Below are 16,550 nucleotides of genomic sequence, written 5' to 3'. Positions count from 1 at the left end.
ATTTGTCTGATTACGAAAACACATACAAGGAAAATATCGCACAACTAGTCAGATTTCCCATTCATATTGATTAACATTCATTTTTATAAAGTGTGTTTCTTTCATTGTCGTAATTTTGAACTTCTTCAGTATCAATTTCGGTGAGTTAGCTTGACTTCTTAAAAAAAACATTATTTATATTAGGATTTGACATATTTCCCTGTTAACCAAATATCACGGTGTAAAGAACAATATAAAGTGGATACTCGAGTGAAGACGAAGACTTGGTGAAGTCTTTGGACTATTTTGGTATCTAAGATAATTAAAACAGTCACGTAGAAAACTCCAAAACGTCTTCTTCTAAAAAGAAAAATATTTGGACCATTTGTGTTAATTTGTGACCACATACAAGGGCAAGACAACACTAAGATATTAGTAGCATGTATAATTTTTCTTAGAAAAATTCCAAATCACATGTTTGGGAAATAATTATTGCTCATAAACTTTATCTATAATAGACCTAAAATTGCTGAATTATAAGCTTTTTCTTCTGTGTCCCACTTGGTGCAATAATCGTTAGGATGCAAGAGTAATGTGCATATGTGAGTTAAAGTTTTATATTGGAAGCAAGGGTAGATGATGAAAAAAATATAACTGAGATGACCCATAAATCAACTATATTAAGGTTTTTGATGAAGATGTAATGTGAATCTCACTTTAGGGAATGATCTTAGCATAATGTGCTTCCAAATATAACCGACCAATAGAAATCAAATGAATGTTGAGATGAATGAGAGAGCGCATGACACTGAGATGAGAATGGTGAGAGTCGTAGATCTTGGTGGGGAGGACGAGAGAGATCAGGGATAGGAGAGAGATGATAACGATGAGGGTGAAGGTCAAGCTATTTCGTCGCCGTCGCCGGAAGAGGACCGGTGGCGATGGGGTAAATTAAGATGACGAAATCATGAAATAAAAACATAAATCGATGTGAAAATCACTTATTTAAATAAAAGGGAAGGTGAAAAACTATTTAGGGAAGGAGAAAAATTGATGTGCACAAGTCTTAAACGATTATTATTTTGAGACGGAGGTAGTACATTGAAAAGAAAAGTTTTTAAACTTTTATGATTATGATAGCATAATTTCTACATTTAGTTTCTTATCTTGTAATTTTTTTTCTTCATATCAATGGAATTACATTTTTTAGGATAATTGTTACTCCTTATTCAACCTATGCTTTATTTCCTCCTTTTCTTGGGTCGCATCAAACTTACTATCCTCCCCACTCAAAACCAATTTCAACGCAAGCTCTAAAGTCCCAACCACATCACTCATAGACATTCGTTGATTTCCATCACCATGCAAACAACTCAGGACCATTTCACAATAACATTTCAAACACTCATTTGTTATAGAATCTTTTATGAACGGGTCCACCATCTCTTCAATTACCACACCTTCATTGTAACATTTTTTGAACAAAGCAACCATGTGTATTTTTTTCTTATCCAAAGAATGATCCAAAGGTGGTCTCACACACAACACCTCAAGAAGCACCACACCGAAAGAGTACACGTCAGACTTTAAAGTCAACCTGTTTCGTAGGTAGCATTCTGGATCCAAATATCCTATACTACCCTTCACCATAGTGCTGACATGGGTCATTGATATCCCCGTTGGTCCCACTTTTGATAACCCAAAATCAGAAACCTTAGCCACCCATTTTTCATCCAACAATATGTTCGTACTCTTAACATCACGATGTATGATATTGTGTTTTGCACCAGCATGAAGATAATGCAACCCCCTTGCTGCACCCAATAGAATCTCGAGTCTTTGATTCCACCCAAGAGGTTCGTTATCTGAACCATAGAGATGTTCACGGAGAGTGCCACGTTGCATGAAATCATAAACGAGAATCATCTCTGCCTCTTCGTTGCAATATCCAATGAGGGAAACCAAGTGAATATGACGAAGCTGAGAGAGCAACTCAATTTCATTCATGAATTCATTTAGACCTTGTCGAGAACCCAGTTTACGACGTTTTATCGCAACAGGTGTAACTCCATCGATGTAACCTTTGTACACGTTGCCGAATCCTCCAACCCCGATGATAAAAATATCATCGAAGTCATTTGTAGCGGCTCTTATCTCCGCTATTGTAAAACAACGACACAAATGGGATGGTAAAGTTGACGAACCTTCATTATTTATCTTCCAATGACTTTTTTTCATTTCAAATTGAGATTCAAGCATTCTTCTTCTAACAAAAACTATTACTCCCATTATAAATGCTAGCAAGAGACATGATATTCCAACCAAAACAAACATGACTATGGGTGATTTCTTCGACTTGGATCGTTGATTTGGTGATGATGGTATAATGTGTTTGATGGGATTCATTCCAGCGAGATTATTGTTATCGCTTATTTTGAAAATCTCGATTCCATTCAATTTGACATCACGGTATACTGTCAATACAGTTTTTGGTGCTCGCTGAAGCTTAATTGAAAGGTTAACTCTTTCAATTTCAGAGCTTCCATTTTGAGAGTACATAGTCACAACATAATCCTTATGAACAGGAACCATACGAGCACCACTCCACATTATCACATCAGCGTATTCCTCCGCCAAACTATTAACTATGAAAATCTGAAAGACTCTATCACCTGGATTTTTTATTTCCGAACCAAACTCACAGAAATGCAACCTTACCATATAAGTAAAAGCAGAATCAACTTCAAAATTCCAAGTTACATTATAATCCTCTGTCACATCCCTTCCATAACTTCTTGCAGTTAAGTAAACAGTTTCTGGTGCTGTGTAATTTGGAATGGTATTGTTTTTATAGTTGAGATGCTCACCAAAATTACTTGATACACTTAGGCTATGTTTGGTTGTAAAGAGAAATTGTGAAGAGAGAAATAGGTGAGAGAGAATATGAGAAGAGAGAAAAATGTGAGAAATAGAGTAGATTTGGAGTATGGTTTGTTATAAGAGAAAGATGCGAGAAATAGAAGAGAAAGAAGTGTTGATTAGTTATGAAAGTACCAAAATATCCTTGATTTTGGAAAGCATCTGCCAACAATTGGATTGTATTTATTAATTTGTTAATATTAATTCAAATAATTACTGTTTTTTTTTACAGATGAAATTAGTAGTGGTATGTAAAGTAAATAGATTATTTGAATTATTTATTTTGTTTTGATTTAAAGCATATGCCGTATGTATTAGTTTTTAACGTAACAGGCCTATAAATAATATAAAATGCAATGCAAAAGAAATGTGGGTAATTATGGAAATGAATTGGATATCTCCATTTCTTCGCAGGTTTGAGGTGATTCAAAAAGTGAGTGGGGCCTACAAGTTTTGGTCTCTCTTCAGCACTTCTCTCGTGCTCCAAACTAGAGAAATGAGATCTCTCTTCCCTATCTCTCTCTTCCGTATCTCTCTTGCTTCAACTTCTTCCCTACCAAACGAACTGTTAATGGATATTGTTTCTCCAAGTAAGTATAATCGTACTCCCAATTACGAAACATACCTGTATCTTGGTCTGGTGGAACTTGATTTACACCAACGTTGAGTCTATAAACCGTCTCTAGAGCTTTGTCGTTTAGAAGTTGGTAATCTGTGACGTCTAAGGAAAGTGATTTTAAATGATATTTTTGGTCACTGAGATTTGTGTAATAGAGCAAAGAAGGCATAGACACAACTTCGATTCCGTTAATGAAAGCATAACAAGGATTCGATTGGTTTGTGTTGGGAATGAAAGTTATGTCTAGGTTCTCATTTGGATTGATTTGGATGGAATATTCTTTGACGATTGGTTTCACACCATCATGAGGCCAAAGTGAAGGGTTGAAGTTTTTAAGAAGAAAAAGGTTGTTGTTAACTTTGACAGAGAAAATTGCATTGGAGGGATCAAAGCTTTTATATGAATTTGGGTAAAAATGAAGGCGACAAAAAACAGGAGAACTAGTAGTAGAAGTAGTGATGATATTACGAAATGAGTATGTGAAATTTGAGAAAGAGAGACGTGCAGCTTTGCATGGAACATCTATATTTGATAGGGAACTAGGTTGTGTTTTTTGAGATGAATTTGTGATTGGTTCAATGAAAGTAAAGAGATTTCAGTTATCAATATTATCACCGACCCATATTCGTTTATCTAAGGCAGTATTGTTAGTTGAGGAACCACAATTGATGGCTAAATTGTAATCAGGGTTGTAAGAGTTAGCAACTAGAGAGAACAACGGAAAATAGATAGATAGTAGGCTGATTTTAGTGTGAAGTTTTTCGTTTACGAAGTTTGTCATAGTTGTGTGAGAATAGAGTGAAGAGGAGTAGATTTTGTTTTTCTTGTTGAGTGTTAGGATGCTATAAGTTGCATTTATTTACTGTTATATACATTGAGAAGTAGAAGGGAAATTTGTGTGAAACAACACTAGAGACTTGTCATGAAAATAGACTACTTTGAAATGGTCATATGAGGTCTTTGGGAGACTAGGATGAATCGACTACTTTGGAATGATCGGAGGATGTCTTTGGGAAGCATTAAGATCACACAATTTATTTATTTTACTGAATTAAGAAGTCATAGACAGAATTATTGGAGCATTTTAGAGTGTTGTTTCCTTGAAGTTTGACATTAGATATCATATTTGCAATAGATGATTTCCAATGGATTGGAGCGTTATTGAACCTGAGCTGATTTCTCCTTGAACTGTGTCATGCATATCGGTGACTGGTGCAATATCTTGTGTCATGCATCAACTTTGTGGCAGACCTTGCTTAGCTCATTCGCTTTAGTTCAAGCAAATGAAATCAAGGTTATAATATCAAGTCACCAGTCCCTGAATGCCATGCACTTAGGTACCAGTAGAATGAATTTGTCCTACACGGAAAGATTTGCTTCAAAGTGATGCCAAATGAAATTGCCATGCTAGACTTGTTCTAGAAACTTAAGTGCTTAGTAAACGGTATACAAATAAAATCTCATTGTTAACCAGTATTACTCGTTCGTTAATGAGCAACAGAAAGATGAAATGAAGTAAAAATAAGTCATCTTGAAAGATCACACATAGATGCCTCTATAAAATCAAAAGTCATAAGCACAAACAATTAGATGCAGAAAATATACAAGACACCAAGAAGAGCATATAATGAGATAAAATTTGGAGTTTGTGATTTTATATTATGGGAAGTATTTAGGCTATATCACCATTAGAATATGCAAAATCACATTAAGTTCAGACATTACGTTTGAATAAATGTATAAGCCGGGGTGACCTAGCATAACCATAAACATGGGACATATATCTCTATGGAGGGGGCGACGGGGTTGATTGGTTCAATACGGAGGGGGTGAGGAAGGTGGGAAATGGGATGCATACCCGGGTTTGGTTGGATCATTGGGTGGGAAATGCGGCACTTTGTAATTCATATCCGAGACAATTTTCGGTTTCATCTCAACAAGAAGCTAAGGTGGGTGAGCTTTTGGAGGGGAACGGATCAAGAGGAGCATGGAGTTTCGCTTGGCGGAGAAATCTCTGTATGGGAAGAGGGCTGTAGTAGGTGATTTTCGGGTATCAAAACATTAATTAGTTTTGAACCTTCAATCTTTGAACTCTCAACTTTTATTCGTGGGAAGGGAAAAAGTGAGTAAAAACCGTTGTGAGACTTTGGATTCAGGGGTTGGTTTCGATAGGGGAAGATGTTAAGCACCCGAATCGACTACGGTATTCCGTAGGAACCTCTTACCTAATTTATCTTGTGCTAAATTATTTACTTATTACTTAAAAGTCTAAGTGAAAGAATGGAGGGAGAAGAAGTATGTTTTTGGTTATTTTTATTTGATTTGGAAGGAATAAAATCCTTTGCCTACGTATCCACAAGTGGAATCAAAACCATTGTAGTTCTCTCTCAAAAATTTATTTGGTGGGTTATATTGATTTTAACATTTTTGAAAAAAAAGTTTTAAGAGATAAGAGGCCTCAAGGCATGAGAGAAAATAAGATGAGGTTGGTCAAATTTTAATCATAAGAAATCCAAGTCTAATATGGATATTAAATTCATTAAACATTTAATTAAGAAAATAAAAGGAAAAAACACTTGGGTTAAAGTCCAAGGTTTATTAAGAAAATATTTTTGAAGTTTGACATATTTTATTTTTTTGATAAAAAGATTTTTCTAAGCTAACGGAAAGAACTAACGTAACGGCGTGAGAAAAATAAGCGTAAAGCGGTGCATGTGTCGGTGCATGTGTTATTACATCATTACATAGCCTCGTAAATACATTTTATGGTCTCAAGAGAAATATAATGGCAAGAAATAAAATACACAATAAATTACATCATTTCCCTAAATACACACTAAACTTCACTATTAAAACAAATTAAAATAATAACACATGATAACAAAATAAGGCGAGAATAAAATATGCTTAAAAAAGATTTTTAAGTTTAAGCCAAACCAAGGGGGCAAAAATGCATGAGATAAAAATTAAATCACTAACTAAATAACAAACAATGCATGCTAATTAAAACACTTAAAATGAATGTAACAAAATTTAAAATACTAAACAAACTAATAAAATGCATGATAATATTTTTAGCATGAGTAATTAAAGTATTAAAGAAATGCATTAGTTTAAAACGGTTCACATAAGAAAATATGCAGGGAAGGGGGTACAGTAGGCAACACAGGGGGTTAAAACAGGAAAACTGTAGAGAAAACAAACAGAAACAAAAGACAATGGGCTGGGTTACCCAGCTGGGTCGGTTCCTGGGTTAATGAAATGGGTCAGGTCGAGTTAATGGGTTAGCATATATAAATGGTGGCTGTTAAAAAAAAAAACAATTGACAAGAAAATTCCTCTTCCTTCAAAAACGTGTTTCACTCCCTCTCACTAAAGAAAATGCAGCGCTGGACTGTGTTGTCTTCTCCGGCGAGAAAGGGTTTTCTGGCGCGGTGTCCGGTGGTGGCACCCTTCTCTCCAATGATTGCCAGACTATTTATAGTGCAGAATTAGGGTTATGAGGGATAAATGGACTAAAGACAAAAATACCCTTAAAGAGTCTTGGAGAAAAAGAAATGAATTTAGATGCTTTTTGGACCAATGACAAGATAACAAGTGGACCCAAAGACTCTAACTATGACTTAAAATAACAATTGGAATAAAAATAAAAAGAAAAAAAAACTTAGAAAGAAAACAAACTAGTCACTCACGTGACCTTTTCTTAAAGAAAAATAAAAAAGATTAAAATAATAAAAAAGAAATAAATGAAAACAAAAGTAAAATAAAAATAATGGAGAAACGATATTTGAACATCCATTTTGTGACAACTTTTGCTACAACTTTCTCTCTCATACTCACATTATTTTTTACTTTATCTCTCTATTGCTTTGATTTTCGTTCAAATACCTATTCTTTCTTTGCAAATTATGGTTGTCTCTATAAGTTGTCAATTAAAGGTTGTTCAAATAACACTCCTCAAAATAATAATAGTAAAAATAACAAAAATTAAAACTATCCAATTTGGTAACCAAATGAGGTATTTTAAAATACCTCTCTGTCGGAAATTTGTCTGAAACAACGAAGATTCCCGACTTTAAAAGTACGAATAAAATGGGTAAAAACAGAGAAAAGTGGTCAAAATTTGGGGTATGACAAGGGGTTAATTGCGAGTCTCATTGGAGACTTACACAGGTGGCTGAGATCGAAGATGGTAGATATATGGTGGTGGAAACAGGAAAAGGAAGGGATTTTCAAAGTGTGTTCGATGTATAAAGAAATGGTGTTTGGTACAGTGTGGAAGAGTCCGGCACCCTCTAAAGTGGTGGTTTTTTCTTGGCAACTTCTGCTTGACCGTATTCCAAGTTTAACCTTGGTATACGGAGAATTCTACCACCGGATGACTCGGAAAGGTGTGAGAAAACTATGAGCATTGAAAGAGGACAAGGAAAACAATGTAACAAAAAGTGTTGTGTTCTGCCATCAATTGCGAACAAATTTATCATATTGTCAACACAGATAACACCATCAATCAGAAACACAGGAAATAGAACAAGTTTGCTTGTATCTGAATGAACTCATTTCGTAGTAAACTGTATTTGGCTAGTTAGTTGTAGAAATCATACATAATTGGAGTAGTAAGTCTCGGATGGGAATGCTGCAAAAGTAAAGTGGAACAATATTTCCAGTATCAAAATAATTTCTTGTTAAACCTGTATAAAACATTTCAATCAGAAAGGGAAAAAAAAAAAGTAAAAATTGAGTTTCATTAAGAAAAATCCATAATAAGAGAGAGATAGTCTTACATAATTTACGGTAATATTTAGTATCACTTCCCCCATTTTGGAGGATAAATTTTTCTTCACAATCCTGACCTTGGTAGGAATAAGCCCAAAGTGCATTTAATCAGCGTAAATAATATGATGTATATGATGTAATGATAAGAAGAATTAAGAAAAAAATATCTAACATACACAAATTCAATGAGATGGATTTTACTTGCTCCTTGAGGTAATTTATAAAGTTTTGCTTAATCAACAACTACAGTGCTTGCTTAATTCAACTACAGTGCTTAATCACAATGAAAATAAAATATAAATTTGTAGCAGAGATGCACAAAACATCTATTGTCAAACACTACAAGCAGAAAATAAACCATGCAAGTATTTTGAATTATATATGGGATTAACAAAAGATTTTAAATTTGCAAGCAACTACAGTTTTATGAAAGTTATGCTCTAATAGCATTTTGAATTATATATGGTAGAGACATTGCATAGGGTTCAAACCCAGACACTACCAAAAACGAAACAACATATATTGATTTTGATTCTTTACGATTACAATTTTGTTTTTCTTTTATTCTTATTTAATTTTCTTATTTTCATAGCTTATAATTTGCTTTGTAACAAAAAAATAGCTTATACTCTGCTTGTATTGTTTTAGTGCTTTAAAAACGTTTGGCAACCACCCGTATTTTTTACGCTAGACTTTTATGGTCTATTTGGGAGAGAGTAGGTGGATTGTTTTAGAAGAAACGACTTTAAAATTGAAATAACAACATGATAAATGACAATGTAATATTTCAATAACATTGAATTTATTTAAAAAATATGTTATAATATCCATAATTTCAAGAAGAAAAGCAAATCTTCTCCACCCTTAATATATTTTTCATCTCCACTTCCATGAATCTAACACATTTGTCTTTTAAGAAATTGATGCTTTTTTTTTTTTGTTGAATGGCAAAATATATTATATATAAGAAGGGATTAAATCCCAAATATTACACCAAAAAGAAAAAATACACCAAAACACCCAATGAAATATCAATAACAATCAACTTTCCAACACCACCAACAGAGATCAAAAAAGCAGCCGACGATGATAAGTAGCTTCAAACGATCAGAGTCGCCCACCACTCAACATCCGATAATTGATGATGATTATGTTTGTCTAATTACTAAAACACACACACAGAAATTATCGCACAACTAATCAAATCTCCCATTCATATTGATTAACATTCATTTTTATAGAGTGTGTTTCTCTCAATGTCGTAATTTTGATCCTCTTCAGTATCAATTTCGGTTAGTTAGCTTAACTTCTTAAAAAAAAACATTTATTTATAGTAGGAATTGACATATTTCCCTGTTAACCAAATATCACGGTGTAAAGAACAATATAAAGTGGATACTCGAGTGAAGACGAAGACTTGGTGAAGTCTTTGGAATATTTTGGTATCTAAGATAATTAAAACAGTCACGTAGAAAGCACCAAAACATCTTCTTCTAAAAAGAAAAGTATTTGGACCATTTTTGTTAATTTGTGACCACATAGAGAGCAAGACAACTAAGATATTAGTAGCATGTTTAATTTTTCTTAGAAAAATTCCAAATCACATGTTTGGGAAATAATTATTGCTCATAAACTTTATCTTTAATAGACCTAAAATTGCTGAATTATAAGCTTTTTCTTCTATGTCCCACTTGGTGCAATAATCGTTAGGATGCAACAATAATGTGTCGTGTGTGAGTTAAAGTTTCATATCGGATGCAAGAGTATATGATAAGAAAAATATATCTGAGATGGCCCATAAATCTAATATATTAAGGTCTTTGATGAAGAAGTGATGTGAATCTCACTTAGTTTAGGCTTTCATGAAAGTCACAACATAATGATGAACTTTTTGTTTGTTATGAATATCACTTATTTAATTTTTTATTTTTAAATTTTAGTTTTTTGATGTGTTGATCGCTTTGATGCTATTTTTTATTCATCTGTTATTTAAATTTTTTCTATTTTTGGTGTTTGTGAGATCAGACGATGTAAAATTGTAAATGTTTTATGTTGAGTTAAAATACATGCTTATTAAACATTTTAAGAGAAAATGTGGTGTCAATCTCACTTTTGTGATTGCTCTTGGTCTAATATGATGATCTAACCTAATGTAGACTCCCTTCATCGACTCAACATGATAAACTACTTTGATAGTGTTTGGATATCATTTATCTAATTTTTTATCTAAAAAAATAGTTTTTAGATGTTATTCGCTTTCATGCTATTTGAGGTTAACAATATAGATAATCAGAGAGAATAACAAAGAGACTATCAAAGACGGATAGGTTTCATAGAATACAAATAGCTTAACTTTACCAAATGGAAATGAAAATTGCAGCGAAGGCTTATCTTTCAGCAAAATACCGTACAAAAAAAAAAATCCAAAAGATTAATACTAGAAATTAAACCAAATCAATCACACAACATTCCCAAACTTTTGTGAACATAACGGCGGAAGCGACGAATCATTCAAAGAGGATCAAAACAAGCTATCAATACCATGTTAACATCAAATAGAATAATCATGAGACTAAGAAAGACGGTTAGATTTCATAAAGAGGAAAAAATAAGATGACTTTTTGAGGAACTTTCTTATGTACATTTACAGTGGATATTTACGAATCGTAGAGATACACTCATCCTCTATAAATCAGGGAGCTAAAAGAATTCTAGGACAATTATAATATCTCATGAGTAGAAACTTAATTGTAAGTTTTCTTTTTTCTTTTATATATCCACTTGCATAAGTCTGTCACATTTGTCCTTTAAGCAATTGATGTTGATTATGTTTGTCAAATTACTAAAACACACACAAGAAAGATTACCACACAACTAGTTAGATTTACCATTCATACTGTTTAACATTTATTTCTGTGGTATTCTTTTGAAGTGTGTTTCACTCAAAGTTGCAGGCTCGATTCTTGGTATCAATTTTGATGAGCAAATTTGATTTCTTAAAGAAAAAAAACATGTATTTGTAGTTGGATTTGACACATGTCCCTGTTTACCAAACATCACGGTATAATTAAAGAACAATATCAAGTGGATGCCCGAGTGAAGACGAAGACTTGGTGAAGTCTTTGGAATATTTTGGCATCTAAGATTCTTATTTTGGCATCCAAAATGTCTTCTTTTAAATAGGAAAAGTATTTAGACCGTTTTTGTTACACATTCAGATTCAGGGCAGGACAACTAAGATAGTAACATGTTTAATTATTGCTCATAAATTTTATCTATAATAGACCTAAAATTGCTGAATTATAAGCTTTTTCATTCGTGTCCCACTTGGTGCAATAATCGGTAGGGACTAATACCTTTAATCTTTGTTCGGATTGATGAAATATACTTGAGCGGAATACAATGGAATAAAGTCGAATGAATAGAAATAGGGCGGAATGGAATAAATATTTCATTCCAGTGTTTTAGTATTATACGATGGAGCAGAACAAATTACTTGTCCATTGTTTGGAAAATGAACGGAATAGAACATGCTATAACATATACACACTATATATACATATATGTGATCACACACTATATAGCAGAAAACAAAGGTTGTTCTTCAGTTCTGATTGAATTGGTGGTATGAGATCCATCGTCATCACTACTACTTGTCAAATGCATATCACTCCCTTCATCAGTAAAATGTGACAATTCTATCATTCGCTCACTCTTTTCCTTTTCCTTGGTAGCAAAAAACTTACTATCCTCCTCACTCATCTCCAACTGCAATGCAAACTCTAATGTCCCAACCACATCACTCATCGACATTCGTTGATTTCCGTCATCATGCAAACAGCTCAACACCATTTGACAATAACATTTCAAACACTCACTTGTTATAGAATCCTTTAAGAACGGGTCCACCATCTCGTCGATGATCACACCTTCATTGTAACATGTTTGGAACCAAACAGCCAAACTTGCTTTTTTCTTATCCATAGAACGAACCAAAGGGGGTCTGGCACAAAACACCTCAAGAAGCACAACACCGAAAGAGTACACATCAGACTTTAGAGTCAATCTTTGTCGCATGTAGTATTCTGGATCCAAATACCCAAGACTATCTTTCACCATAGTGCTGACATGGGTCATCGACATCCCCATCGGTCCCACTTTTGATAACCCAAAATCAGAAACCTTAGCCACCCATTTCTCATCCAACAATATGTTTGTACTCTTCACGTCATGGTGTATGATATTGTGCTTTGCACCTGCATGCAGATAATGCAACCCCCGCGCAGCACCTAGTAGAATCTCAAGCCTCTGCTTCGAAGTAAGAGGTTCGTTATCTGATCCATAAAGATATTCACATAGACTGCCACGTTGCATGAAGTCATAAACGAGAATCATCTCTACACCTTCATTGCAATATCCAATAAGTGAAACCAAGTGAATATGACGAAGTTGAGAGAGCAACTCAATCTCGTTCAAGAACTCGTTTGCACCTTGTTGAGAACCTGGTTTAAGACGTTTTATCGCAACTGGTGTAACTCCATCAATATAACCTTTGTACACATTGCCGAACCCTCCAACCCAGATCATAAACATATCTTCGAAGTTGTTTGTAGCCGCTTTTATTTCCGCTATTGTAAAACATCGACACAAATGGGATGGTAAAGTTGATGAACCTTCATTATTTTTCTTCCAATGACTTTCTTCCATTCCAAATTGAGATTTAAATCTTCTTCTCCTTGTAACAAAACTATTATTCCCACTACAAATGCTAGCAATAGACATGGTAATCCAACCACAGCAACGATGACTATGGTTGACTTCATTGACTTTGCTTGTTGATTTGGAAATAGTATAATGTGCTTATTGGGATTCAAACTAGCAAGATTGTTATTTTTATCACTTACTTTGAAAATCTCGATACCATTCAATATGACATCTCTGTATTCTGTGTAGCCTGCTGGTAATCGTTGAAGCTTGATTGAAAGATTAACTCTTTCAATTTCAGAGCTTCCATTTTGAGAGTACATTTTCAGAGCATAATCTTTGTGAACAGGAACCAAACGCGTACCAGCCCATTTAATCACATCAGCATATTCTTCTGCCATGATATCATTTATAAAAATCTGAAAAACTCTATCCTCAATACTGTTGATAAGCGGATCAAACTCCTTTGAAATGGTCATATGAGGTCTTTGGGAGACTAATATGAAATTGACTCCTTTGAAATGGTCGGACTATGTCTTTGGGAAGCATTAAGATCACATAATTTATCCATTTTACTAAATTAAGGATCACTTGCTCTTCAACGTGAATCTTGTGTTGGAAGATTCGCCAATTACTTCAACTAGACTGGGAGGTTAAGGTCGTTCATATTCACCATGAATTTAATGTGTGTACATGCTCTTGCAACTGAAATTGGTATTTTTTTGAGTTTGGTCCAACTCAAATTGATAATATTTTGTTAGCTGATGATATTGAGGATTAAATATCACTGATCGATTGCTGCGTAGTTTTTCTTTGGGCTTTCCTCCTGTTGTTAATCAAAAATAATAATTTAGGATTACATAATTACACGTATGTACTAAATAATTAAGCGCATATTAAATGGTAATGGGAGAGTTTACGATATGAATTTATAGTAATACAAATATGAGTTTGATTCTTGAAGTGTTTTTTATCCAAAAAGGGGGCAAAAGCTTCCCCAGCTAAGTATATATTAGAAGAAAGAAAGATTACATAAAAGAAGGGGGATTGTACCAAAACCCTTCCTCCATAGTCTTCATGTCACCGAGTTAAAGTTTGAACAGAGAATCCTAGGTTAGCCATTTTGTCCGCACAAATATGAGTTGCTATGAAATTCATTTTTTGTTAGATGGATGCAATTTAACCACTGGTTTCTTAGTTCCCAAGGAACTGTGTTGGGGATTTAAAAGCTTAATGACCAGCATTGAATCTGTTGCTACCCAAAGATTTTGCCAACCCTTGTGAAAAGCAATTTCAATAGCTAGAATCACACCAAGTAATTCAGCTTTTAGAGCATTTGCATTACCTTAGTTGTCTTCAAAATTAAACTTCCCATGTGATCTCAGATCTGCATGGCTTCAAAGCCCTGCACTCCAATTGATGCTCCATCTTAGTTACATTTAATCCAGTTTTGTGGAGGATCCCAAAAAACCTTCCATGATGATTGGAGCTCTAAGATGCATAATTGTGATATCAAAATCTTTCAGAATTGAGAAGTCAAGTAGAATTATTAGAGCATTTTAGAGTGTTGTTTCCTGATAGTTTGACATTAGATATCATATTTGCGATAGATGATTTCTAATTGATTGTAGCATTATTGAACCTGAGCCGGTTGCTTGCAAACAATATGGCATTGACAATGTTAATGATGACTAACAGTCACATTCAATCTTGAAATTAATCTCGACCCATAATATGATTCGTATCAATTTGGTAAAAAATGTTGATTCCAGTCATGCTTCATGATTTGAATCACGTAAGACTTTTTGTTTAATATTAGAACTTTTACCACTTCTGATACCGAGGTCTCTGCGCTTGAAAAAACGTGGGAAGTATCACGTAAATTGCCTGTGTTGTGAATTCGGACAAACAATCACACCAATGAATAACAAAGATGTGTGGAGCAAAGGAAGTGGTAATCAATAGATAAAGTGTCTCCAAGCAACAACAACAAAAACAGATCTAAATCTAAGTGTAGAGTAACACCACAAGCATAACCAAAGCAATAAAGATAAGCAATGAAAGAAAGGAACAAACACACCAAGATGGTAACCCAGTTCGGTCCAATATGACCTACTCTGGGGGAGAGAGCAGCCCTCCAATCCACTAAGATGAAAGTGATACAAATGGGTTACAAGAAATTAGCTTGAAAGCTCACAAAAGAACAAGACCTAATTTCTACCCATTTTCATGTCACCCACACTCACAATGAATCCTAAGAGAAAACACAAAAGGAAGCTTTTGATCCTTCCAATGGTGAAATCTCACTACCCAAGGTGTTTACAATGTTTCCCAACCCAAGAGATCCTCACTACAAAGACACTCAACCCTAAAGTTACCTCCTTTGTAATCCAAGTTTCTCTCTCTTTTAGCTCTCCTTCAAAATCTGCAAAGAAACACTTATATAGCAGTCTTCAGCCGTCAAAATCGTGTCACGTTTGTCCAAATCGTGACACGTTTGATACGTACGACCCAAGGTACGACCAACCTTATCCTGAAAACGTGCCCAGCAAGCCGAAAATCGTGTCACGTTTTCCCAAAATCGTGCCACGATTATACACCAGCAAAACATGCTTTCGGCATAGCCAAAATCGTGACACGTTTATGAAATCGTGTCACGATTTCTCTGTTTCTCAAAACCACAAATTTGAAGCCAAAACAACATTCTCCACCTTGACTTCTAATTTGGTGATGATGTCAGTTTAACCATCAACCACCATGCTGCTCTCTCCAAAAGGGAATTACTCTTCAACAAACTTGATCAAGTCCAAGCAATGCTTGAACCTTGATCTAGGCAATGACTTGGTAAACACATCCGCCGGATTCTCTTCCGATGCCACTTTTTCCACCACAATCTCTTTTGATTCAATCATGTCTCTAACAAAGTGCAAGCGAATGTCAATGTGCTTTGTCCTCTCATGATACACTTGATGATTCGCCAAGTGAATGGCACTTTGGCTATCACAATGTATCTTGACACATTCTTGAGTAATTCCTAACTCACCAATCATCCCTTTCAACCATATGGCCTCTTTCACCCCTTCAACAAGGGCAATATACTCCGCTTGAGTGGTAGATAATGCCACCACGGATTGTTGATTTGCCTTCCAACTAATAGCCGTGCCATAAAGAGTAAACACAAAACCCGATAGAGATTTTCTTGTGTCCACATTGCCCGCATAGTCCGCATCAACATACCCCTCCAAAGCATCTTCATCTTGAGCTGCTCTTGTGTATTTCAAACCGCACTTCAAAGACCCGTTTAAATACCTCAACACCCACTTCAAAGCTTGCCAATGCACAATACCCGGATTTGCGATAAACCAACTCACAATGCTAACCGCATAAGCTAAGTCCGGCCTACTACAAACCATTCCATACATGATGCTTCCAACCCCACTTGCATAGGGAGTACTTTCCATCGCTTTCTTCTCATCCTCGGATTGAGGACATTGTTTTATGGACAACTTTGTGTGGTGACCCAAGGGAGTGCTCACGGTTTTAGAGTTTGACA

The 16,550-nt window shown here is 34.7% G+C and overlaps 1 pseudogene; it reads right to left on the bottom strand.

Moving 5' to 3' along the window:
- Positions 1–1,130: 1,130 nt before the first annotated feature.
- On the bottom strand, positions 1,131–13,391 carry LOC146904488 (receptor-like protein kinase FERONIA; annotated as a pseudogene).
- Positions 13,392–16,550: the final 3,159 nt, after the last annotated feature.

This window comes from Medicago sativa, chromosome 7, assembly GCF_051527215.1.
Source record: "Medicago sativa cultivar Bolivia chromosome 7, Bolivia_mono, whole genome shotgun sequence".
Taxonomy (NCBI): domain Eukaryota; kingdom Viridiplantae; phylum Streptophyta; class Magnoliopsida; order Fabales; family Fabaceae; genus Medicago; species Medicago sativa.
Note: the sequence above shows the minus strand (reverse complement) of the source record. Positions and strands in the feature narration are given on the sequence as shown.